Raw genomic sequence first — 16,686 nt, forward strand, 5'->3', positions numbered from 1 at the left:
CAGAGGCGGAGGAAGACGTAGCAGAGTTTGGGTTTGGACTCAACTTCCAAAGAATGTGTATGATGTCTTCTCCAGCACTGAGAAACTTAGCCAGAAGGACTAGGCCATTCATAGGAATGACTAGGATCAGTATATCATCCCACCACTTGGCTTTAGTGATATGTATGAGTATTAACTCAACTCACCCAAGGATCACAGTCAATGAATCCCAAAATGAATTTTCCAAGAATGCTACACAAGAAATTTCCCCAATCTAGCCTACCCAATAGAATGAAGAAACTTTTAACTTTGTTCCCTCTCAATTATCTTTGTTTGATTCTTGATAAAGTAAAATAAAATTTATCAGGAAAATATAAAGTGCGCTGCAACATTTAGATAAAATGTGTTCTATGCATGAAAGATATTGGCGTTGCTTGCACTCAACTTATTTCTGCCCTTGAGTTTTGGGAACAACAAATCATAAATATCTATAACACAAATATTATAGTAGAGTACATCCTGTGAACTGACAGCAATAGGCTGGCATTTGGTAATTTTTTATCTGAACAAAACAATGTTTAACTTACACTTAGTTGTATATCTGTTCCACATGAGCAAAAGTAGAATGTGATGAATGAGTATAATGAACCATTTTCTAGTGGTGGATTTCTGATGTTCTGAGTATATACATTACACTGCCATATTCCAAGTCTCTCTATTAAATCCCTTGAGCTTCTCCAAATTGATATTTTCATTTAAAGGAACTATTTTCTTGTGTAAAGAGATACTAGTATAGTTACATAGAAAATCACCATTTAATCGGAGCTAAGCAAAGACACCTTCAAAACATTTAGGATACTGTTTTCCTTCAACCATCCATCAACTCTGTGAGTGAAAATGTAAGAAAATTCTACTTCCAATATTACACTTTCTCTTAAAATCAGGGATAGAATGCTTCATCCATTTATGAAATAATTAAAATTTCACCTAGGATAGATAAATTAATGCCCAAAAGATAGTTCTAGTGAGGAAAGAGAAAGTTCTGTTAGAGTTTTTGAATAAGAGGAGAGATTAGTGCAAGAGTCATTTGTCAACCACCATGTGGAATCACTTATGCCAGACTGAGCCATCAATTAAACTAGGGAGCATTCGTCTATACTTTCTAGATTATGGGGGGGGCGGCTTTTATAGAAATGAGAAAAAAGTAACAACAAGAATGTACCTGGTTGATACACTCCCTTGAGATGTTTCAATTCTATTACTGCAGATTATCTTTCATCACCTCCTAGATATTCACCAACAACCATACTGTAATACCAGCATCCAGTTATATATACACATCACTGATTAGCAGACAGACATAGAAATTTTTTCAATTTATTCATTTTATATGTCAGCAAGCAGGGATCCTCACTTTCCTTATTGCTGGAAAACTTACTTCTTATTTCTACAACATTGAAGTGGTGTCCAGAAATTTACAACCCATTTTATTTGGCTGACAAATTTGTTTTTAAACCTTAATGGAGCATCTGTAACTACTGTTTTATTGAACTAATTTCAAATGCAGTAGTGTTTTCAATAATCTATGACAGTTTTAAAAGTTTGAAGAGACAAGGGTTTGGAGACAACACTAGAACAGATGTGTTTCATTGGGATTTTTTTAACATATTAATAAACTATGTTATAGGGCGATTTCAGGAAGCAAACATTGGTTCAAACAACAACAACTCCTGTCTAAATATATATAATTCCATGTCAAGTGAAACATGAGAACATACAAGCCACTAAATCCCTAGTTCAGTACACAATTATCACAGACATAGACAAAATATAAGTTAATTGAATAAAATAAGTCCTGAAAATGACACAGCAGCTTATCAATTTTAAAGTAAATATACTAATTCATTATAAAAATGCATAACAATTCAGCACTACATACCAGACATTGCCTTAGAGTCTTGAGAGTCACCATTGACTAACAAGCCTAAGTTCAAGGAGCTTCCATTCCAGGGAGTAGCAGGAGCAGACTAAAACAAAGATAATAAATAAGTAAATTAAAAAAATCTTCCAGAAAGCGATTAAGACAATATAAGGGAGTGCCAAAGTACAGGGAGTGGGGAGGGGTGTCAGGTCACAGAATTTAGATGGCCAATACACTATTTGACAGGTGATCTTGGAACAAACGCTTGAAGGATTTTAGAGAATTTACAATTATACCTTAAAAATAAATTATCAATGAAATATGAAAGTCTAAAATTAATCTCACAAATAACATAATAATGTTATAAACAGAGCTGAAGACCAATTATTGCAGTGCAGAAAGCAAATAATAATAAAATACTTTCTCAAATACATCTCACTTTGTTCTGTCCAGCTTCATTTCCACAAAATTTCCTTTTCCTCATTTCCTGCATTGTTCTTCTATTCTTTCCTAAATTCATATGCTTCCTCTACTACTATTAAAGTCTTTTTAAAAACAAAGGTGAATAATTTGAAGCGCTTCCAACATACATCATTATTCCCCTGGAAAACCAACATACCCACTTATTTTATCTTTGACAGATTCACACTTTTTCTGTGATTTCTTGCTGTGACATGATGGATTCTGTATAATTAGCCTAGCCATCTTGTTGACCTAGAAATTTTATTAGTGTTAAAAACATTATTTTATCTAAAATATGTATTTGGGAAGGGGTTCCTTCTTAGAGAAAGGGAGAATCACTATCAGAGTGTGGGTGGGTGATCTTAACTAATATTTCCAGTGGACAAAATGCTACTTCCTACTTTTTAATGATGTGGTTGGTTTCAGCCTGAGATAATGTCCAGTATCACAGAGCTTCCTCAGACTCACTAGACCCTATCTCCTGCCTAACATAGTAATTTTATTCTTTTGACATGAAAATTGGATAAAATGAATGTATTATTTTCCTAGGTCTGTCATAACAAATTATCACAAGCAGCGTTGCTTGAAACAACAGAAATTTATTCTCTCATAGTTCTGAGAAACCAAAGCCTAAAATCAAGTCCAAAAGTTTTGGCAAGCTGTCTGAGACTTTGAGGAAGAATTTCTTTCATGCCTCTCTCAGGTTCTGGTGAGTGCCAGCAAACCTTTGATTTCCACAGATTGTAGATAGAGCATCATAATCTCAGTCTTCAAATATACATGGTGTTCTAACTTCATCCTCACATATCATTACAATTATCTGCAATATACAAGCATACTATTATGTACTAATATATAAATATATTGCGTAAATATATACACATGTCACTCACATATTATAGTCACATATTCACATGCTACTGAATAGATATTTAGAAACTGCCTATCTTCATAGTTTTTACTGATTTAAAGTGTTAAATAAATCTGCATGAAAGTGGGAGAAGCATTAAATAGGTGCTATTTTGTCCAGCCCCACTCACATTCAATTGCCTTGGATTACAACCCCTAGCATGCCGTGAACTAGCCTTCCTGAATGGGAGGAGGTAGCTGGGAAGGAGTAAAGTATATGAATAAATAGAACTGGGATGAAGGAGGGAGAAGGACACACAGGAGTAGCCATGTGGGAGGGAGATGTACTGAGAGACTTAGAAGAGATGCCTGGAAGGGACATGGGTGAGAGACATGTATATGTAATAATTCTAAGAAAGTAATATGGAAAACACTTTAGAAAAATAAACCAGAGAACCACTTACTTGGGGCCGTACTGTGACAGTGTATTCTAAAAAGAGGAGGTTTCATTTCCCTGCCCCACCTAATGAATGGTGGATATGAGCAGCCAGGGAAAGCTAAAAAGGACTTGGACTCACACTAGGGTCTTGGGAAACATGGAAGGAGACACTTGGAAGAGACATGGGTAAGAGACTTGGGATACTGACAATGGTAGCCTTTATGTTGTCTTGTACTGATTTTTTTCCTTTCCTTCCAGACTTGCCCAGCCCATTCTGCCCCTTTCTTTTGGTTTCCCACTAGAAGGTGTCTTAGGATTCTGGCAAGCTGTTGTGCCTCAGTGGCCCTGCTTTGGGCCAACCCTCTTTGACTGGACATTTGCCCACCAAGTGGATAGGCAATTTGGGGAGGTTTATTGGGAAACTGTCATTAGGGAGATCCTTTATTTTCTTCTTTTTCTATGGGCACTAATTCTAATAGTAAAAATCTAGCACACTAAGAGCATTCTTCATTTGCCATTTTGTAGTGGATGGCTAGACTCCTTTTAGAATGTGAACCCCTTAACAGCTTGGGGTCCCCAAGCGCCCCTTTGTCATGCACTAACATATTTGGTTCTTTGATGTGGGGAAAAGCCAGGTGTGGTTAGCTAGCCCTGAAAGGAAGCACTGACACCCATAAGCAAGAATGTGGTTTTTGTTTCTCTAGTGTGTTCGAGTATCTCATTGTTTCAGATATGTGATTATTTTCCTGACCCTTAGAAATGGCTTTGACTTTGTGGAGACAGTGTGTGTGTGTGTGGGGGGGTGCATGCAGTTCCCTTCTAATCACCAGTTCAGTTGTTCGATGCCTGTGTGGGAGTAAGCAGTTTCTGTGTCTTTTCTCTCAGTACTTGCAAGATGGTGTTTGAAACCAACTGGCTAGGTACAAGATGGTATATGAGGCTGCATGGCGGGTTGCTCTGGAACTCAGATGTTTGATTCTTTCCTTTTGGTTTCTTCGAAGAGTCTTGCTGTTCAGTTTATGCCACTCTTTGTTAACATGTTAAGTTCTGTGGGCTATTATTTGTGATCTCTTCAGGCTTATACACTTTATTACCCTCAAGGAATTTTTGCAACTCTGGCTGAAGCTAACAAATGCTTCTTTGTTTGAATTAGAAAATTCATGGTTGGGGGCTGAGAATAAGGTTGATGAAGCCTCACGATTGAGGGACAACTGGTGATTGTGATTACAGCCCCCCAGGTCACTGGCATCCCTTTATCTTTCATACTCAAATTCGATGTTAAGGGAAATAAAAGCAAAATTAAACAAAATGGGACTACATCAAAATAAAAACTTTCAGGGCCTCCCTGGTGGTGCAGCAGTTGAGAGCTGGGTTGTGAAGCTGCCCGCAGCATCTGCAGCGCTGGTTCAATCCCCAGCTGCTCCCCGGCCACCGGAGGAGGGTCCCACATGGTGCGCAGACCTCTCCTGCCACCTGCTGCTCCCCTCAGCAGTGTACTTCAGTCCTTCTGCCTGCTCTGCTCCCCGCTCTGGCTCTGGTGAATTTTCTCACCCTCCTGCGCTTCTGACTGTACCCAGTGCTTGTATAAATAAATAAATCTTAAAAAAAATAAATAAAAACTTTCACACCACAGTCCATTGTGTTCCCTCCTCAATTTGTTCTCTTCCCTACTTCTGATCCTTTGGATTATTTTGTTTCTCTATATCCCATATATAAGTGACACCATCAAGTATTTGTCTATCTCTTCCTGACTTATTCCACTCAGCATAATTCTCTTCAGTTGCATCCATGTTGTCACAAATGGCAAGAGTTATTTTTTTTAAGATTTATTAATTTATTTATACAAGCACTGGGTACAGTCAGAAGCACGGGAGGGTGGGAGAATTTACCAGAGCCAGAGCGGGGAACAGAACAGGCAGACTGATGAAATGCACTGCTGAGGGGAGCAGCGGGCACGGCAGGAGAGGTCTGCATGCCAAGGAGTTTATATTTTTAATAAAGTTTTCTTGTGTGTGTGTGTGTGTGTGTGTATGTGAGTGTGTGTATGTATACACCACATTTTCCTGTTCTGCTATGGGGCACTTAGGTTGTTTCCATAGATTGGCTATTGTAAATAGTGCTGCAATGAACAAAGAAGTGTGTATTTCCCTTCAAATTAGTGTTTTTCTATTTCCATGCTGATACCTAGGAATGGAATTGCTGGCAGAAGACTATGAGTGTTCTGGTGGTGGGTGTGATATGCTAACATCATATCACAGGAAGATCTTATGTGCCTAAATCACAAACAATGTTGTAGAACAATAATACCTCAATTAAAAAAAGAAAAAAAGGGCCTCCCTGGTGGCGCAGCGGTTGAGCGCTGGGTTGCAAAGCTGCCCACAGCCTTTGCAACGCCGGTTTGATCCCCAGCTGCTGGCGAGGGTCCCACATGGCGCGACAGACCTCTCCTGCCATGCCTGCTGCTCCCCTCAGCAGTGTGCTTCATCGTCTGCCTGTTCTGTTCCCCACTCTGGCTCTGGTGAATTCTCTCACCCTCCCATGCTTCTGACTATACCCAGTGATTGTATAAATAAATAAATAAATAAATAAATAAATAAATAAATAAATAAATAAATAAATCTTGAAAAAAAATGCCACCTCCCCCTCCCTCAAAACAATCTTTTGCACAGCAAAAGAAACTATCAGACACTCTATGAAAGTAAAAAATTTATTTGTGCATCATACATCCAACATGGGGCTATTACCCAAGATCATCTACAAATAATTCTTACAACTCAAATAAAATAGCCTAATCAAAAAAAAAAAAAAAAAAAGGAGGGGCAAAGAGCTAAATAAGCACTTTTCCAAAGAAGACATTCATATGGCCAACAGATACATGAAAAATTGTTCATCATCACTTATCCACAGGGAAATGCAAATCCAAACCACAATGAGATACCAACTCACACCTCTCCCCATCTCTCCCCATATGGAAAAGACCAGAAACAAGCTTTGTGATGGCATGGAGGAAAAGGATGCTGTACACCGTTTTGTATATGTAGAGACTAGATCCTATGAAAAAAAGTACAGCTACAAAATACTAAGGGTTGCTCCACCACATGATGCAACAATTCCACTCCTATATATCTATCTCAAGCATATAAACACTTATTTAAAGGAATAAATGCACTGCTATGTTCAAAGCAGCACTATTTACAATAACCAAGTAATATAAACAACATAAGTACCCAATGACAGATGAGTGGACAATGAATATGTGGTATATATACAGAATGGAACACTACTCAGCTATAAATAAAAGATGAGACTTTACCATTTGTGGATGGATGGACCTTGAAGAGATTATGATAAGTTAAGTAAATATTAAGGAGAAAGACAAATAATGGGTGAAGAACAAAAGAACCAAAACAAACCCTATAAATCTGACTATACAAATGAGGCTACCAAAGAGTAGCATGGGGTTTGGGTATCAAAGGGTGTCCTGGCCAAATCACAACTGTTAGGTGATACCTATACAACTATGCAATTTTGGAACATAATTAGAAAGTCATCTCAACTTCTCTTAGGTTTGAAAATTGATAAAATAAAAAGTAAACATAAACTGAGTGAATCTTACAGTAATGTTGAATTGAAAAGAAAAGACAGGGCCTCCCCGGTGGCGCAGCAGTTGAGCGCTGGGTTGCGAAGCTGCCCGCAGCCTCCGCGGCGCCTGTTCGATCCCCGGCTGCTCCCCGGCCACTGGAGGAGGGTCCCACATGGCGCGCAGACCTCTCCTGCCGCCCGCTGCTCCCCTCAGCAGTGTGCTTCAGTCCTTCTGCCTGCTCTGCTCCCTGTTCTGGCTCTGGTGAATTCTCTCACCCTCCCGCGCTTCTTTATTTATACATGCACCCAGTGCATGTATAAATAAATAAATAAATAAATCTTTAAAAAAAAAAAAAAAGACAAAAGAACACATATACTATGTTCCATTTATATGAATTTCAAAACTGGGAAAACTAAATAGATGGTTTCAAGTTATACAGCTCTAAAATTTAAAATTACAAAGAAAATCAAGAATATGATCACAATAAAAATGAGAACAGTATTTACCTCCCATGGAGAAGGTATTACAATAAGAAAGGGAGATTAAGGGGGTTTCAAGGGCTGCCAACAATTTAATTTTTGCTGTGGACAGTGATAACAAGGAGTTCACTCTATATACCTGTAAAACTGTGTGTTTTTATTTAATTTTTTTTATCATTGTTTGTTTCATCTTCCAAAATAGGAACACTGAAAGGACAAAAAAAAAGAAACAAAAATACAAAGTAAATACCTTCCATTTTTCAAAATGAAATTCTTAATTTCTCCATCTATTCTTATCTACTAACAGGCTCCAATTCTGACAGTTGATATAGTCACATCTCTAGCCAAGACCATTCTATAGCAGCACGACCAAAAAAAAAAATAAAATAAAGAAAACAAAACATTTTTTTTGATGTTCACAATTCCCAAGATAGTAGTTGTCAGTTGGCCAGGGAATGTGTCTCTGTGGGCCAGGCCACAGAGAAATATTCTTATCTAGTCTATATTTATTTTACTATTTGGCATATCATAAATATGAACCAAATTCCCCTTTCTTCATGAAATGTTAATATATGTGTTCTGATCTGAGGCCAGAAATCTCTGCCATACCAGTGCTTTTGAAAGAATAACACAATAAAAAGTTTCATATTATATCCAGACATTTTGACATGTTGTATAAAAATGTACATTTATATAACTAGCCTCAAATAATATTTAAAACATGCATAATCTTCAAAAATAGAATATTCTTGTCTTTAAATATATTTTGAAGGAAAATATTTTAATTCTTGAATTAAATAATATACTTTCTGTGACTATTTTTATCTAACATATGGCATATAGTATATGCTTAAAAGTTGTTGAATTTATCGAAAGAACAAATTAAGTATATGGTTGTATAGAAACATCCAAGTACAGTAATATCATGCTAACTGTGGTGCTCAAACTTTCACATATTCAGTTTGATGAAAAACCCTTTTTCATTAATACAGTTTTAAAACTAGTTTCAAAATAAGGACAAATAAAGAATATTCCTATCTATTTTTAAAATTTCTTGTCTTCTATTTTGAATATTAACATTTTCACAGTAATTAAATTTGACATTTTATAATTTGCAGCTTAAGAAATTTGACTAAGCACACATATTTGCTTCCCTTCCTGTGGCAACCCACTTAAAGCAACAGTAATAACAACAAAAAATAGTCTATTAAGACAGTGAATAAAATGGAAAGAGAATGAGCAGCTTAGCTACTATAATCAAACTTCCCTGAAAATAACTAAAATCATTTATAAAATGTATATACCATCAGGTTTATTTGTGGTTATGTCATAAAATGGTAAGGATTAATTGTACTGAAAGATAATGTGAGAGAAATTAAGCCAAAAAAACAGCTTCTAGAGGATGTTATTTGCCAAACTCCAGTCATCTTCAGCTCTAGCTTTCAAAGTTTCAGAAGTCATGGAAATATGAAATAAATCCTAGAGTCAAGTTTTTATGGAAAGCTTATAAATTATTTTCCTGCATTAAACAGGAGAGAATATGGTACCATAATCTTGGTTAGTATATAGGTGGTCTCTGTCCTCTCTGATTTCCTACTTTCGTACCATAATTCCAATCATTGTCCTCCCACCACCACCTACACATTTTTAGTTAATGGTAAAACAATCAAAACAAAATAAACAAAACTGCCTAACTTGAAACTTGGTGCCGGTAGAGAAAAAAAAAAATAACCATTAAAAATTTAGAAATACAAGTAGATTCTCAATGAGTCTTAGAAACTGAAAAGTCTTAAAGGTGAAGTCTGGTGAAAATAAATGCAGGCTGCCATCCTTAAAGAAGCTGAAAAGGACTGATAAGCACACTTTTGTGTACTGACTATATCACCAAGATGAAGATAGAGGAGGCTCCTTTCTTCATTTCTAAGAGGAACATCTAAAACTAACTGAGAGACAATACATTGAAAGAGTCCCAAGGCTCAGGGCGAGAATAAAGAACCCCTTACATCTCAGAGACCAACAAAGACCTCACTAGAAGAGACATAGAACAGTCCCTTCACTGAATAGGAGGTGGGTAAAGAGAAATGCCTGGGGTGGTTTGGGCTGGGGGACACAGATGGCAGTGCTGCAGGTCCAGCTAGAGGACCTGAAGAGGAGACAGCAGATACAGAGGGAAAACAAACCCTTGATCCAGGTAAAGCACACATGGAGAAGTTTGGGTGCTCTACACAGGCCAGGGCCCTGGTAAGGAAAACCACAGTCTCTAGATTACATCCCCCTATCCCCTACCACTCTGGACTGGTACGACCTCATGAAGTGCAATGACAGCGGGGTACCCAGAGAGGAATGGTAGTAATGGTACCACAAATGTGAAACTGCCCCCCAATCAGTATATTCCCAACAGCAGACAGCAGCTGGAATATTCCATGTCCCTCCCCCACGCTGCTGACAGCAACTTTAAGTACACACTTTAGTACACACAGCAGCCAGGAGATGACAAACAAATCAAATAAAGCCACAGCACCAACTAATGGAAAGAGAAAGTATTTCAACCCTAAATCAGAAGTTTTAAAAAATTTTGTAAAAGGAAACAGATTCACTGAACCAGAAAACTAAAGACAAAATGGCAGAACTCACCAATCAGAATGTACAGAGTGGCTGGGTGTATTAAAAAGCAAAGAACCTCCCCATACGAAGTCTTAGTGAGAATGTGGAGCAACCAGGACTCACACATTGTCAGCAGGAATGTAAAATGATACAACAAATTTGGAAAACATTTTGGAACTGATAAAATTAAACATAAAAACACCCAACAATTCTACTCCTTGGTACTGACCCAAGAAAAATAAAGGAATATGCCTCCACCAAAATGATTTGTAAACAAATGAAGATAACAGCTTTTCTTATGGTAGCTGAAAATGAGAAATAACCCAAAGTCCACTAACAATTAAATGTATGACAAATTTTGCTTTATCTGCATAACAGAATGCTACACAGAGACAAAGTAGAACAAGCTACTCATAGACACAAAGGTGTGGTTGAATCCCAAAAGCATTATGCTAAGTTAAAGAAGAAGATAGAAAAGATACATACTTTATAATTATAATTACATGAAAATTTTTAAAAGATAAAGAAATCTATACTGACAGAAACAAATTGTGGTTTCCCCGGGGCTGAACCATGGAATTGATGACAAACACTATGAGGGAACACTTTGGAATGACTGAAATGATCTCTAACTTCATGTGGTAGTGATTATATTACTATATGCACATTACCAAACTTAACATTTTATGCTCTTATGCATGCTCTTATGCATCTAAGTGATGACTTGATACAATTATACTTCAAATAAAAAACACTTTTTGAACAGGAAAATGTAGTCAATTCAAACCTTCCATGTGATTCATGTAATGGATTAAATGACAAAAGGAGATATTTAATAGCAAATGTTGGAGAAAATGCAGCTCGATACAATGTTTTGTATATTACTGATGGGAATATATTTTAGTTACACCACAATGTAAAACAATTTTGCATTATCTTTTGAATCGAATAATCAAATACCCTATTGTGTAGCAGTTTCATCATCATAAGGGCATATTTAAATTAACTCTTACATGAATGGACCATGAAACATGTACAACAATAGTCCTTTTGGCACTATTTGTATTATGAAATAATGAAATGATTAAATGTATTATCATCAAGATGACAAATTACAGTATATTAACATAAGGGAGAATTACATTGTAAAAATAAGCTAACCAAAGCCACATGTGCCAACATAAAATGATTTTAGGAGCATCATATTTAGAAAAAACAGGTAGTCTTAAAGATTCAAACAGTATAGTATCCTATTTATAAAACTAAAAACCAATTAGTCTTTTACAACTTGATTATTGTTGTGAGGACTTAATATCATATAAACAACAAAGTACATTAACACACGGACTAATGATATCCAGGTATCACAAATCAAGAATTATGAGCCCAGTTTATGTTTCTAGAGATTTATTCAAAATAAACATATAGATATACAGCAGAAAAAATAAACATATGAAAGATAACATGGCATAAAACTAACTTTTGCCTCTCAATAGAGAAAAGAGAAATAAAAACTGATGAAGCCATGATCATTGTTAGAGACTTCAATATCCCTGTATCAGAAATGGATGGATCCAGTGAACAGAAAATTAGTAATGATTTTCTGTACAAAACACTACTACCAATTAACTGGGTATAACTGAATTTCTCTATCCAACAACAGAAATACACTTTCTTCTCAAACTCAAATGAAACATTCACCAAGATAGACAACATTCTGGGTCATAAGGAATACCTTAAAAAATTAAAAAGAATATAATTCACACAATGTCTATTCATAGATCACAATGAAATTAAGCTAGAAATCAATAACAGAAACATAACTGGAAAAGCCCCAAATAGGTAGAGATTAAACAACACACATCTAAATAACTCATATGTCAAAAAAGACAACTCAAGAGAAATCAGAAAGAAAACTCAACTTCCCCAAAATGTGGGAAGCAGTGAATGCAGTCCTTGGAGGAAAATTTATATCATTGAATGTATATAGGCAATTTAACAAAACAAAACCAACCATTTAAATTTCCGACTTAGGAAAATACAAAAAAACCCAACAAATTAAATTTAAAGCAAATAGAATAATAAAGCTGAAAAAATGAAATTGAAAGTAGGAAATCTGTAGAGAAAATTAATGAAACCAAAAGTTGGTTTTTGAAAAAGATCAATAAATTTGATAAGCTTTAGAGAGACTAAGAATAAGAGAGAGATCATAACTTAATGTTATTAGAGATCATAACTTAGTGTTATTGCTAATAGTAGTGATGTAGTGATGTAGGGACATCACTATAGACTCCACAAACATTAAATGGTTATTAAAAGAGTACTCTGGACAACCTCATGCTCCCAAATTGGAAAACCTAGGTGAAATGTACCAAATTCTTAAAAAAACTCAATGTGCCAAAATTCATATAAGAAGAAATGCCTTATTAGGCCTAAATCTATTAAAGATATGGAAATAATAATTAATAACCTCCAAAAGAGAAAGCACGTGACCCAGATGGGTTCAGTGGTGAATTCCTCCAAGCACTTAAAGAATAAATTTGATCAGTTCTCCACTATATCTCTCAGAAGATAGGAACAGAGGAAACACTTCCTAATACATTCTATGAGAACAGTACTATCCTAGTTTCAAAACCCTGTAAAGTCATTTTAAGAAAACTACAGACCACGTAAAAATGTAAGAATGTAAAAATGTAAAAAAAAAGTAAAAATCATCAATAAAATTTAGCAAATCAACTCCAACGATGCATAAAAAGAATTATAACCAAAACCAGGTATACAAGACTACTTTCATCCTGAAATAAGCTATATTAATCACAGGCACACTTGACTACTTCAACATTTGAAAATCAACATTATACAATAATCCATCAAATAAAAAGACTAAAAAAAGAAAAATAAGCTGATCACATCAATAGCTGTGGGGATGGAAACATTTCACAAAATCCAACACACATTCATGATAAAAATTCACAGTAAATTAGGAATACAGAAGGGAACATTTCAACTTGATAAATATCTAAAAAAATTTACAGATAACATCATATCTGCTAGTGAGAAACTACATTAGGTATGATATGATCTTTTCCACTAAGATTAGGTTCCAGAATGATATCTCTCAATTTGCCATTATCATTAGAGCTTGAGAATCATGGCTATCAAATCTACAACTAATACATCAAAAAGTGTTTTCATATTCTTTTGTAATCTCATTACTCTCTTCTGCCTTGATAAAGGCCATTTTATATGGGGAAAAAAAGATTAGATAACTTCTCACTATTACCTTTCAACATTATACTGGAAGTTCTAGCTAATATATAAGAAAAAGGAAATAGGGCCTCCCCAGTGGCGCAGCAGTTGAGCTCTGGGCTGCGAAGGTGCCCACAGCCTCTGCAGCACGGGTTGGATCCCTGGCTGCTCCCTGGCCAAGGGTCCCACATGGCGCGCAGACCTCTCCTGCTTCCCACTGCTCCCCTCAGCAGTGTACTTCGGTCCTTCTGCCTGTTCTGCTCCCCACTCTGGCTCTAGTGAATTCTCTCACCCTCCCGTGCTTCTGACTCTACCCAGTGCTTGTATAACTAACTAACTAAATAAATAAATAAATCTTTAAAAAAAAAAGAAAAAGGAAATAAAAGCTATAGATATTGGGATAGAAGAAACAACTGCTATGTTTACTGAGAATATTGAATTCTATACAGAAAATTTTTAAAAACTAACAAAAATCTCCTCGAACTAGAAAGCCATTATAGCAAGGTGACAAGACACAAGGCTTATATGCAAGAGTCAACTTCAAACACACTAGCCATGACCAATTGTACTCAGAAATTTAAAACACAGTACCATTTACATTAGCATCCCCCAAATAAAATGCTAGGGATTAAAAATAGATTAAAATCTATACAATGAAAATCATGAAACTTTGGTGAATGAAATAAAAAAAACTAAATATATATTCAATATTCTTCAATATTGCCAAATGTCAATAGTTGCCATTTTAATCTATAGACTCAATGTAATCCCAGCCGAAATCCCACTAGATATCTTGTGAAGATTAACAAACTACAATATCCAAGGCCACATGATACTGACGAAAGAACAGACAAATATATCAATAGATAAGACTAGATAACTCAAGTCCCACATAAATGCCAGTAATTGTCATTGACAAAGAAGTAAATGCAGTACTAGGAGAAAATTTTCTTCAAACAAATGGTACTGGAACAACTAGAAATCTACATGTAAAAAAATAAAGTGAATCTAAACCTAGACCTTAACACTTTTCACAAAAATCAATTAAAAATGTATCACACACTTAACTGTAATACGTAAAACTATAAAACTCCCAGAAGAGGGCCTCCCCTGGTGGCGCAGTGGTTGAGTACTGGGCTGCAAAGAGCCTACAGCCTCTGCAGCACCGGTTCGATGCCCGGCTGCCAGCGAGGCAGACCTTTCCTGTCTCGGCTGCTGCTCCCCTCAGCAGTGTATTTCGTCGGTCTGCCTGTTCTGTTCCCCGCTCTGGTTCTGGTGAATTCTCTCACCCTCCCGCACTTCTGACTGTACCCAGTGCTTGTATAAATAAATAAATAAATCTTTTAAAAAATAAATAAATAAAACTCCTAGAAGAAAACCTAGAAAACCTAGGTGATCATGGGTTGGTGATGACTTGTCAGATAAAGTACCAGAGACTGATACATGAAAGAAAGAATTGATATGCTAGGCTTTATTAAAATTAAAAACTGGGCCTCTCTGTTGATGCAAAGGTTAAGTCTCAGCAGTATCAAGCTTTCAGCAGCCTCTGAAGCATGAGTTTGATCCCCAGCCATGGAGCTGACCCACATAGGACAGCAGACCTCACCTGTCTCACCCACTGTTCCCCTCAGCAGTGTATTTCAGTCAATCTGTCTGTTCTGCTCCCCACTCTGTCTCTGCTGAGAAGGAACTTGTACATATAAATAAATAAAATAAATCTTTAAAACATTAAATTAAAAACTACTGCTATATGCAAGATAACACCAAGAGAATGAGAAGATAAGCCACAGACTGGGAGAAAATGCTTGGAAAAACATAACTGACATAAGACAGCCAAAATATACAAAGAACTCTTAAAAATCTACAACAGAAAAACAAATAACTGGATTTTTTTTAAGAGGCAAAGACATTAGGAGACAGCTAACAAAAAAAAAATGATATATTTATTGACAAATAAGCAAATGAACATATCAGGATATTTGCTATCAGGAAAATGCAAATTTAAGCAATAAGATACCACTACATATCAATCAGAGCGGCCAAATCTGGGACACTGACAACAAAAGTTGCTGAGGATATGGAATGATAGGAACTCTCAGACATTGTCGGTAGAAGTGCAAAAATAGTACAGCCTCTTTGGAGAAGGCATTTTCTTATAAAACTAAACATATTCTTATCACATATCCAGCAATCAACCTCCTTGGTAATTTACCCAAGGGGTTGAGAACTTATATCCATATAAAAGCCTGCACATACATGTATATAACAGCTTCTTCATAACTAGCAAACTACGGAGCAAACAAAATGTCCTCCAGTAGGTGACTCCATAATCAACCTTTGTATTCTACATCCAGGCAATGGAATATTAACTAGCACTAAAAGGAAATTAGTTTTTAAGAGATGAAAAGCCTTGGGGAAACCTTAAATGCATAATACTAAGTAAAAGAAGTCAATCTGAAAAGGCTATATTTGGTAGGATTCCATTTATGACATTCAGGAAAAGATAAAATTATAAAGACATTAAATGGTCAGTGGTTACCATGGGTTTGGGGAGTATATCTGAATAGATGGAGCATCTTTATAACATTGATCCAGAACGATAAAATGTACAACACCAAGACTGAACTGTAATGTAAATTACAGATGTTATGTTAAAATAGTTCATCAACTGTAAACAAATATACTACTCTGGTAGAGAATATTAATTAATGGAGCAGGCTATTCATGCAAAGGTAGGGGCAGGGGTATATTGAAAATCTGTGTAACATCCCCTCAATTTTGGTGTGAATCTAAATTGCTCTTTTAAAAAAGGTAAGTTTAGGGAAATAAATGTCTTAGATTCAGATTAAAAGAAAGTAGCAGAGGGCATCCCCCGGCGCAGGGGTTGAGCACTGGGCCGTGAAGCTGCCCGCAGGCTCTGCAGCTCCAGTTCATTCCCCGGCTGCCAGCAAGGGTCCCACATGGCGCGCAGACCTCTCCTGCCGCGCCCACTGCCCCCCTCAGCAGTGTACTTTGTCAGTCTGCCTGTTCTGTTCCCCGCTCTGGCTCTGGTGAATTCTCTCACCCTCCTGCACTTCTGACTGTACCCAGGGCTTGTATAAATAGATAAATAAATCTTTAG

The 16,686-nt window shown here is 36.4% G+C and overlaps 1 long non-coding RNA gene across 1 annotated transcript in view; it reads right to left on the reverse strand.

Moving 5' to 3' along the window:
• The window catches only part of LOC119242977 (uncharacterized), a 154,347-nt gene that overhangs the window by 111,046 nt on the left and 26,615 nt on the right, over positions 1-16,686 (reverse strand). Inside the window, exon 2 of the long non-coding RNA XR_005124590.2 lies at positions 1,919-2,006. This is a non-coding gene — a long non-coding RNA (uncharacterized LOC119242977). The remainder of the gene's footprint in view (positions 1-1,918; positions 2,007-16,686) is intronic.

Source organism: Talpa occidentalis, unplaced genomic scaffold (assembly GCF_014898055.3).
Source record: "Talpa occidentalis isolate TD23 unplaced genomic scaffold, MPIMG_talOcc4v2.1, whole genome shotgun sequence".
Lineage (NCBI taxonomy): Eukaryota > Metazoa > Chordata > Mammalia > Eulipotyphla > Talpidae > Talpa > Talpa occidentalis.